Here is an 8,825-nt window from a genome sequence, read left to right as displayed (position 1 = left end):
AATGATGTAAATAGCTCCATGGTACGATAAATATGGCATGTCTAGAAAAATTTAGATTATCCATATACAATTTTGGTGTGCATACAATGATTGTTTGACAATGCTTTTCTCCCTCTTCTCTCTTTTTGGATATAAGATTTATAGAACTTAAGAGCTTATCAATACTAATTAGAAGCATTGAATACTCAATGGAAGATATGATTTTGAATACATTAAAAGAGAAGTTTGGATGGAATAAATTTGCATTGAAGTTCAAAATTTATGCATTGCATTCAAGATTTTTGTTTGAAGAGGAATTAGATAGATAGAATATCTTTTCATAAATAATGTATAAAGTTTTTACTAACCAATAGGTTAAAAGACCATGTTATAATATGTGTGTTGAATGAAGAAAATATTGGTACATTTCATGTATAGGAAAATGAAATCATACCATTGTGTCTTTATTTGGTTTGGCAGGATAAAAATCAGCTTAGAGTAGGAGTTGTGCGGTTTTGATGAAATATTTTGCTTGATCAAATGGATAGATTAAGAAAAGGTGCTATATCATTACCTTATTTGAATTTTGAGAAAGTGTTTGCTTAATGAATTCTATTAGGATGGATTGATAATAAATTGTATGAAGTTGTATTGTGACTCTAAATGGTAATTTTCCTTGAATTTGTGTGAAATGAAATGAAAATGGAGATAAAGTAAGTTGTATGTAAGGCTATGATATCTAGTTTTATGTTTAATATAGACAATTGATTATCTAAGGGTATGTTGGTAAATGATCATAGGTGGTCAGAGTGGGAGTGATTGAAATCTGATATTAAATTTTGTTAGGAAATGAAAGGGCAACTGATAGGGGGGGGGTGAATCAATTGTCAGTGAATTTCAACCCTATTATAAATTAATTCAACTTAATACTTAATAGCAGTAAACCAAACTTAATGTTGGTTAACATATTCATAGTTAATATCAATATCCATGAAACTCAATGCATGAAATAGAAAGAGAAACAATATCCACAACACATAACACATATATTTTTGACGTGGAAACCTTATAAGGGGAAAAACCACGGCGGGAAACCTTACCCACAATCAGATGATACTACTACAAATAGTATATGTATACAAATGGGGTCTGCACATGTAGAAAGGCCAACCGCCTAGAGCACAATGCTCAAATGGGAGTTGCAATGATTATAGTAGGATGGTTAAATCCTAGAATAATGTACTACTTCAAAGTGCATTTGCAATGTTGGATTCAGTACCAGTTTAAGCTCTGATAAACACCTTCAAACCTTCCTTTAACCTTCAAATTATGTGTGCTTGATTTTCTCTATGATCTTCTCATATGATATTCAATATTTGCACATACCATGACCATACCATACCACAATTACACACTTCATCTCATAAATGAGATGTTACATTTATACAAAACCTAAGACCAAATGTGTAGGTCAGATCACTAAGAATATTACAATTAAATCAATTACAAATAAGTCTTGATGCGATACAACATGTCGGCTCAATACATTTACAACAATATCCAGTCAATAAATCATCTCCATAGCGTGTCATGCTGATCTGGAATAGATAATGTATACCGGTCCATAACCTAGACCAATTTGTCGGTAACAACAAATATGTCAGTCCAATTAGACCAACAACCAAAACACCAAAACCAAGTATCCAAACCATGTCATAGACATAATCAAGTGATCTCCAGATGATAACAAGTCATCATCAGTACCGGTGAACCATATAACCTACCGGTGAGCATATACCGGTGACTATGCATAAGTCAGTGACCTTGCAAGTGAACACAATGTGTCGGTTCAACAGTAAACTAATATAACCATAGTGTCAAATCAACAATGTAGATATCTAGAAGGATAAGCGTTGAAATCAATGACAAAACAAATGCAACACATCCATAAACCAACAGTCTCCCCCTTTGGCATTGATGGCAACACTAGATGGAAAAACATATAAGTACCAAAGCAAAATGCCAAAAACCAAAAACCAACAATCTCCAGAATAGATCAATACCAGAAATCAAAACCAAAATACAAAGAGTATATATCTTTCCCCAATGAATAATGTTTTTCCATAGATATCTCTCCCCCTTTGACATCAAATGGCAAAGCACTTAAGAAATAAATACTAGAACATACAACCAACTACTCCCCTTGAGAAGTAGTTCTCCTCCATCAAATCCGGAAAAAGATTTCTCTATTAGTTTCTACTGGTTTGATGACAATATCCAATCATCTAAGTCTCTGTCGGTGAGGGTATTACCCCAAGCTGCTCTCTAAGATATTCAAAAGTTTCAATAGGCAAAGGATTTGTAAAGATATCTGCAATCTTCTCTTTAGTATTCACATAAACCAATCTTAATTCTTTTGCTTCAACATTCTCTTTCAGAAAATTATACTTGATAGAAACATGCTTTGTCTTAGAGTGAAATACTGGATTCTTTGATATATCAATTGCTATTGAATTATCACAATAAATGATTATTGTTCTTTATATTTTACCTTTATGTCCTTCAACATTTTCTTAATCCATAATACCTGAGTACAATTAGTTGTTGTTGCAACATATTCTGATTCTACTGTTGATAATGATGTACAACTTTGCTTCTTGCTTATCCATGAAATCAATCTGCTAGCAAGAAAGAATGCACCTCTAGTGGTACTCTTTCTATCATCTACATCTCCTTCCCAATTTGCATTGGTGTATGCACATAAATAAAAAGTTTCATCTTTAGGATACCATAAACCAAGATTTGTTGTGCCTTGTAGATACTTGAAAATCCTTTTTACTGTTGATTCCTGATTTTCATTAGGATTACTCTAAAACCTTGAAAAAATACATATTGCATTTATTATATCAGGTATGGTTTGTGTCAAATACAGTAAAACTCCAATATAGTAGATTAACAAGAGCTGAATCATCCTTCAATGTCAATTTAGTAGTTGTAGTAATAGGAGTACTTACCGGTTTAGAATTTTTCATACCAAATTTCTTCAGTAGTTCCTTCAAGTATTTTGTTTGACATATGAATATACCTTTATTAGTTTGTGAAATCTTCAATCCTAAAAAGAATTTTATCTCCCCAATCATAGACATTTCAAATTCTTCCTACATCTTGTTAGCAAAGTCTTTACACAATCCATCTTCTCCTCAAAAAATGATATCATAAAAAAGAACTTCAATAACCAAGATGTCAGCATTAGTCACTTTGTAATATAAGTTGTTGTCAGCATTACCTATAGTGTAACCAAGCTTCAAAAGATATTTGGCCAATCTAGCATACCAAGCTCTAGGAGCTTGCTTCAATCTATACAAAGCTTTCCTTAATCTACAAACCATATTTTTATCATTTGTCAATGAAAATCCATCAAGTTGTTCAATGTAAAATTCCTCTGCAAGATTGCCATTCATAAATGCACATTTTACATCCATCTGATATACTTTATAGTTCTTATGAGTTGCAAATGCAAGAAATAATTTAACTGCCTCAATTCTAGCTACCGGTGCAAAGGTTTCATTATAATCAATTCCCTCTTTCTGTGAATATCCTTTACAAACTAATCTTGCTTTGCTGCTAATTACTTTACCATCTTCATTTAGTTTATTTCTAAATACCCATTTAGTTTCAATTAGATTATTGTCTTTAGGCTGGGGAACTAATATCCATGTATTGTTCTTTTCAAATTGTTCTAATTCATCTTCCATTGCTTTTATCCAATGTTCATCTTGACATGCTTCAATAACAAATGCTGGTTCAATTTGATAAATTAAGCATACCTCTTCATTTTCCAATCTTCCTCTTGTCATAACACCTTGATACTTATTCCCAATTATCTGATTTTATGAGTGATTCAGTCTTACATACCTAGGTTTATTCACATGCCATTGTTCTTCAGTCATTGTGGAATTCTCTCATGATGTCGGTGTGATTGGATCCACATTCTGTACCGATGCAATCTGTATTGGTTCATTTATGATCATCTCAACTATCGGTTAGAATCTAAAGACCTTGAATTTCCTCTAAAGTGTTCATCTATCTTCACATTAGCACTTTCAATGATCTTTTGCAATCTTTTATTAAAACATCTATAGTCCAAGTTGAATAACAAAGAAATATTCCTTCATCACTTCTAAGATCAAATTTACCAACATACTCATCTCTCCTAATATAGCATGTGCTTCCATATATTCTGAAGTATTTAAGAGTAGGAGTATTACCAAACCATAGTTCATAAGGGGTCTTACCGGTTTTACCTTTGATGTGAACTCAGTTGAAAGTGTAAACCATTGTATTTACTGCTTCTCTCTAGTACACTTGAGGTAGATTTTCTTCCAATATCATGATTCTAGCTGCTTCCAAAATAGTTTGGTTCTTCCTTTCCACAACCTATTGATTTTCTTACCGGTTTCATTCTCTACCATTGCCTTGAATAACTTGAATTTTCCAAAAGCCTCTGATTTCTTCCTGAGAAAAGTAACCCAACACATTCTAGAATAATCATCAATAATTAGCATAAAATATCTATCTCCCTATAGACTTCTTGTTCTTGCCAAACCACACAAGTTAGTATGAATTAAGTCAAGAACATTATTGGATTTCTCAAAAATACTCTTAAAAGTTGTTCTAACTTGCTTTCCCATTTGACATTCCTTACATACCAGATTATGAGGTTTCACAATCTTAGTTAAATCCCTTACTGCCTTAGTTGAACTGATCTTTACAATGCAATCAAAATTTACATGACAGAGTCTCTTATGCCATTACCAACTTTCATCAATATGTGCAATCAAACATGTCTTATCACTGATATTCAAATGAAAGATATTACCTTTAGTTTGATTACCGATTGCAATCTCCAATCCAGTTCTGTTTATGATTTTACATTCTCCATTCTTGAATTGTAACTAAAATCCCTTTTCAACTAATTGACCAACACTCAAAAGATTATGCTTTGTTAGTGAATGGATTTTGCCTTTCTTAAAATGATCAATTTCAAACTGTGTCGCCTTCTTTTAAAGATAAGTGTTCAACTAAATAGTTGGGCAAGTGTTATATAAACCACTTCCCTTTGAATTTTCCATAGGTACAGCTCTCTATTTTAGTTGTTTAGGGAATAATCTAATTAATTTTATTTGAGCAGTATGCTTTTAACCTGAAAGCATGTAAGGCTGCCTACTTCATTCTTGGATGAGAGGCCAATATTTCAAACATATTTTTGAGAAAAATTATCTTTCCAATCTTTTCAATACAAGAGATGGAAGTAACTTAAACAAATTTCAGAACACCATTCCAACAATTTAGATAAGAAAAGAATAGATAAGAGAAACCGAATCTATTCTCAAGCACAAATATTTTCCTAAAAACAAACACTCATAGAAAGGAGTACTAGAAAAATAATAATTTTCTGCAGTAGAAAGGTCATTACTGTTGTTTGATTAGATAAGCATATATGTGTCTACACAGATTCAAAACCCACAGATTTTCCTTCTCCCAAAAATAATATGATCTTTTATATATATATTATGTGACAAAGGCACGATAATACATCTATAAATCCTTTCCAATTCCAGATTTCAAAAATATGATCCTTCCTTCCCACAGGATTTTTACAAAATAGAAGAATATCCAACCAAAAATTAACTAAAATTCTTTACATAATCTAACCCCTATTCCATCTATCTTCCTTTAATTTATAGTTTTTAGAACAGGGGAGGTCTCCCTAAAAACTCGACCTCCCCAAAATAGTTATGAAACTAACAAGATATATTTGGAACAACTGTTCAGAAGTCTTTGCATAAACATGAAAATTACATAAAAAAAAATGGAGCTTGGATCAACACATTATGCCACTTTCCCATCATTATCTTCTTCTCTGCTTTCTTGGGCATCGTGGGTTGTCGTGAGTTCCTGGATTATAGATTGGTTCAGAACTTTAATTGCATTGAGCTTTTTCTTTGCCACCTTCTTGTTCCACCGGTGCTTCACCATCTTTTCAGCATGTTTTGGTAACTGATCATTACCAATAAAGGTCATGGACTCAATCCGAGCAACCCATGTTATATCTTCAGGAGTGAAATTACCCTTGGCCTTGATTTTCTCCATGTATATTCGGCAAACTTTTATTGCATCCCGCGTGTTTAGCCCACAAATTCCCAACTGCCAATCATGGTCAGGGTTAACCACCTTGTTGTCATTAACAATACTGCATTGGAGATCTTGGAGCTCATACATAGAAGTCTTAGCCTCAGAGATCATAGATTTGAAGGTAAGCACCCGCCACATTATAGTCTTTTTCAACACGAAGAGCTGACATTCATCTGTCACCAATTTGATTGAATGCTCTGTCAGAAATAGGGTAACTCTATACTCTTCTATTGTCGTGAACATCAGCAAGATGTTCTCCCATTTGTGTTCTTCTTTCACCCATGGTGAAATCTGATTTTGAACTTCTGTGATGAGGCTCTATATTTCATCGCATAACTTCTGGGAGTCAGTGATATACTTCTCTCCGTCCTTGACCTTTCCTTCAATCCATCTCTCTACGACCTCCGCAATACTTTTGGCCCATTGAACCTGGCTCATTAACTTTTTATTTTCTCGTGAAGTCGAGTCAATGTTCTCCATAGCATGAGATATAGGGAGTGCCCCAAAACAACCAATGTTGTCAATGAACTGGGCAAAAATATTTATGTGTCACTTTAGCTCTCTCTTTTCCCGCCCGTTTTTCTTCGATTTGGTGAGCATTTTCTTTGCCGATACCTAGAAGAAATGCTTGTCTGAGTCCCTACTCATTTTTCCTAGCTCCACCTTAGTCATCTCAAAATCATCTACAATGGCCTCCTTGTTTTCATCCTTTGGCTTGTATGAGGCAATTTCAGCGACCCATTTTTTGGTTCTTTCATCATTATCTAGATGAGCATTTGTTTTGAACTGTTTTGGCTTGGGTCCCTTCTCAATATATTTCACAACCATTTCCTTAATTGCAATAGTTGCAGGAAGAAAATTCCATTTTTTGTTTACCAAAGTGGTTAACCACTTGGGAGTTGCACTAGAACTGGTTGTTCCTTCGATCGCTTTGGAAGGTGGTGTCATAGTTATAGTTATCGCATGGGAATCCAGGGAATTAGAAACATTGCTATCCAAGTCCTCAACTTCAGATATTTGGGCATCAAGAATCATATCCTTCACCTCTGTATCCTTAGCTTGATCCATCCTTCTCTGAGCCGCACTTCGTGACCGGGTATGTCAAGGAGTATAGAAATCCAAAGCTGAATTAGACTTGTGTCTAACCTTAGGCAGCTTTTTATCTTTACCTGCATGAACAGGCATACAAGCATTATTAGAAAAATGCTTTGGTGAATGAAGAGGAACCTCATTACTTCTTGCAGAATTAGACTTGATGCCTAATTTCACTGCTTTCTTCCTAGCAACCCATGCCACAGTTCTCTCCAGAACTCCTTTGGTTCTTAGTTGTATATAATCTTCCTCTTCCTTGTCCTAGTTAATTGAAGGTGTCTCAGTTTCTGCACAGGCTAAGTATCCGGGTTCAAACAGTTCTAGATAGTCCTCTTCGAGCCCTTTAATATCCAGCTTTACCTAAAGTGAAATAACTTGTTCTAATACCATCCTCATGTTTCCCCTTTTGAACACCTCAAGTTCATCAGTACAATCTTCTCAAAATTCCTCTAACTATGGCATTGGGAGATATGGCATTAGACTAAGACTTCGAGAAAAACCCTTATTATCGAAACCTTTCCTTTCGAGATACAGGGGAAAGTTGAAGTTCTTGAGATCTACTCTAATGCTCAAGGCATCCAACATTGAACTACAGGACAACACACCTAATTGGATGGGAAAATGACCCTCCCATTTATCCCTGGGTTGTGCCTTTTTAACCACAGAGGTCAACTGCCTACATATCTCCGCTAAAACAAAGCAATCTAAACAATAATGAGGGAGTTTGAAGGGTTCCTCTTCAAAGCCGCCTATTCTTATATAGTAGAAATGAGGAAACTGGATAAAGAAACTGCCAAACCTCCTTATGAATGTCTACGCATCCTCAGAGATTCTTTTGGTTTTCATACTTTTCAATTCATAACACAAGTCACCCAGAAAAGCATTGTGTACCCTTCTGAATTCTTGCAAGGCATTATCCTTTTGCAGCATGGGGTAGAAATCATACACGGGAACATCCTCCTCAGTGAGTTTTCTTGGTATTCCAACCAAATCCTTAACACATGCCAAACAATATACAAGATACGATGACATAAAGAAATTCTACTTAAATTGTTTAGCCATACTTAGTTGCTCCCTCATTGAATCGACAATCAGTTCTTCCCAATCAAGGTATTGCTTCCCCTCTAGCACTAGCTGCACAAAGCAATAAATCCAGTCATCAAAACTGTAGGCTTCTGTAGAGCCTCTGACTCGGTGCAACAAAAGCATGACATCGTGAATGTGAGGCAGAATGTGATTCTTATTGGGATTCTTGGGCAACCTGGAACCACCCCTTTGAGGAACCTTCAGCTAGTATTTTGCTACAGTATTTCGGTGTCTGGTTCTATCTATGTTGAACTCAGTGTTTGACTGAGCAGGGAAAAAATTGGAGAACTTATAATCAGGTATCTTGAAGACAAAGGAAATTACTTCACAGTTTATAACAAGAAGGGTTTCACCATTGTCTCTTCTAATGGTCTCAGAGACTGGATCATACCTAGCGATACATTCCCTAACCAATTCTGGGCAAGGGATAGCTGGGGGAAAAGTTGCTACCTCTATGAGACCGCTACTCAAAA

The sequence above is a fragment of the Cryptomeria japonica genome, chromosome 10 (genome assembly GCF_030272615.1).
Source record: "Cryptomeria japonica chromosome 10, Sugi_1.0, whole genome shotgun sequence".
In the NCBI taxonomy this organism is placed as follows: domain Eukaryota; kingdom Viridiplantae; phylum Streptophyta; class Pinopsida; order Cupressales; family Cupressaceae; genus Cryptomeria; species Cryptomeria japonica.
This window is presented reverse-complemented; position numbering follows the sequence as displayed.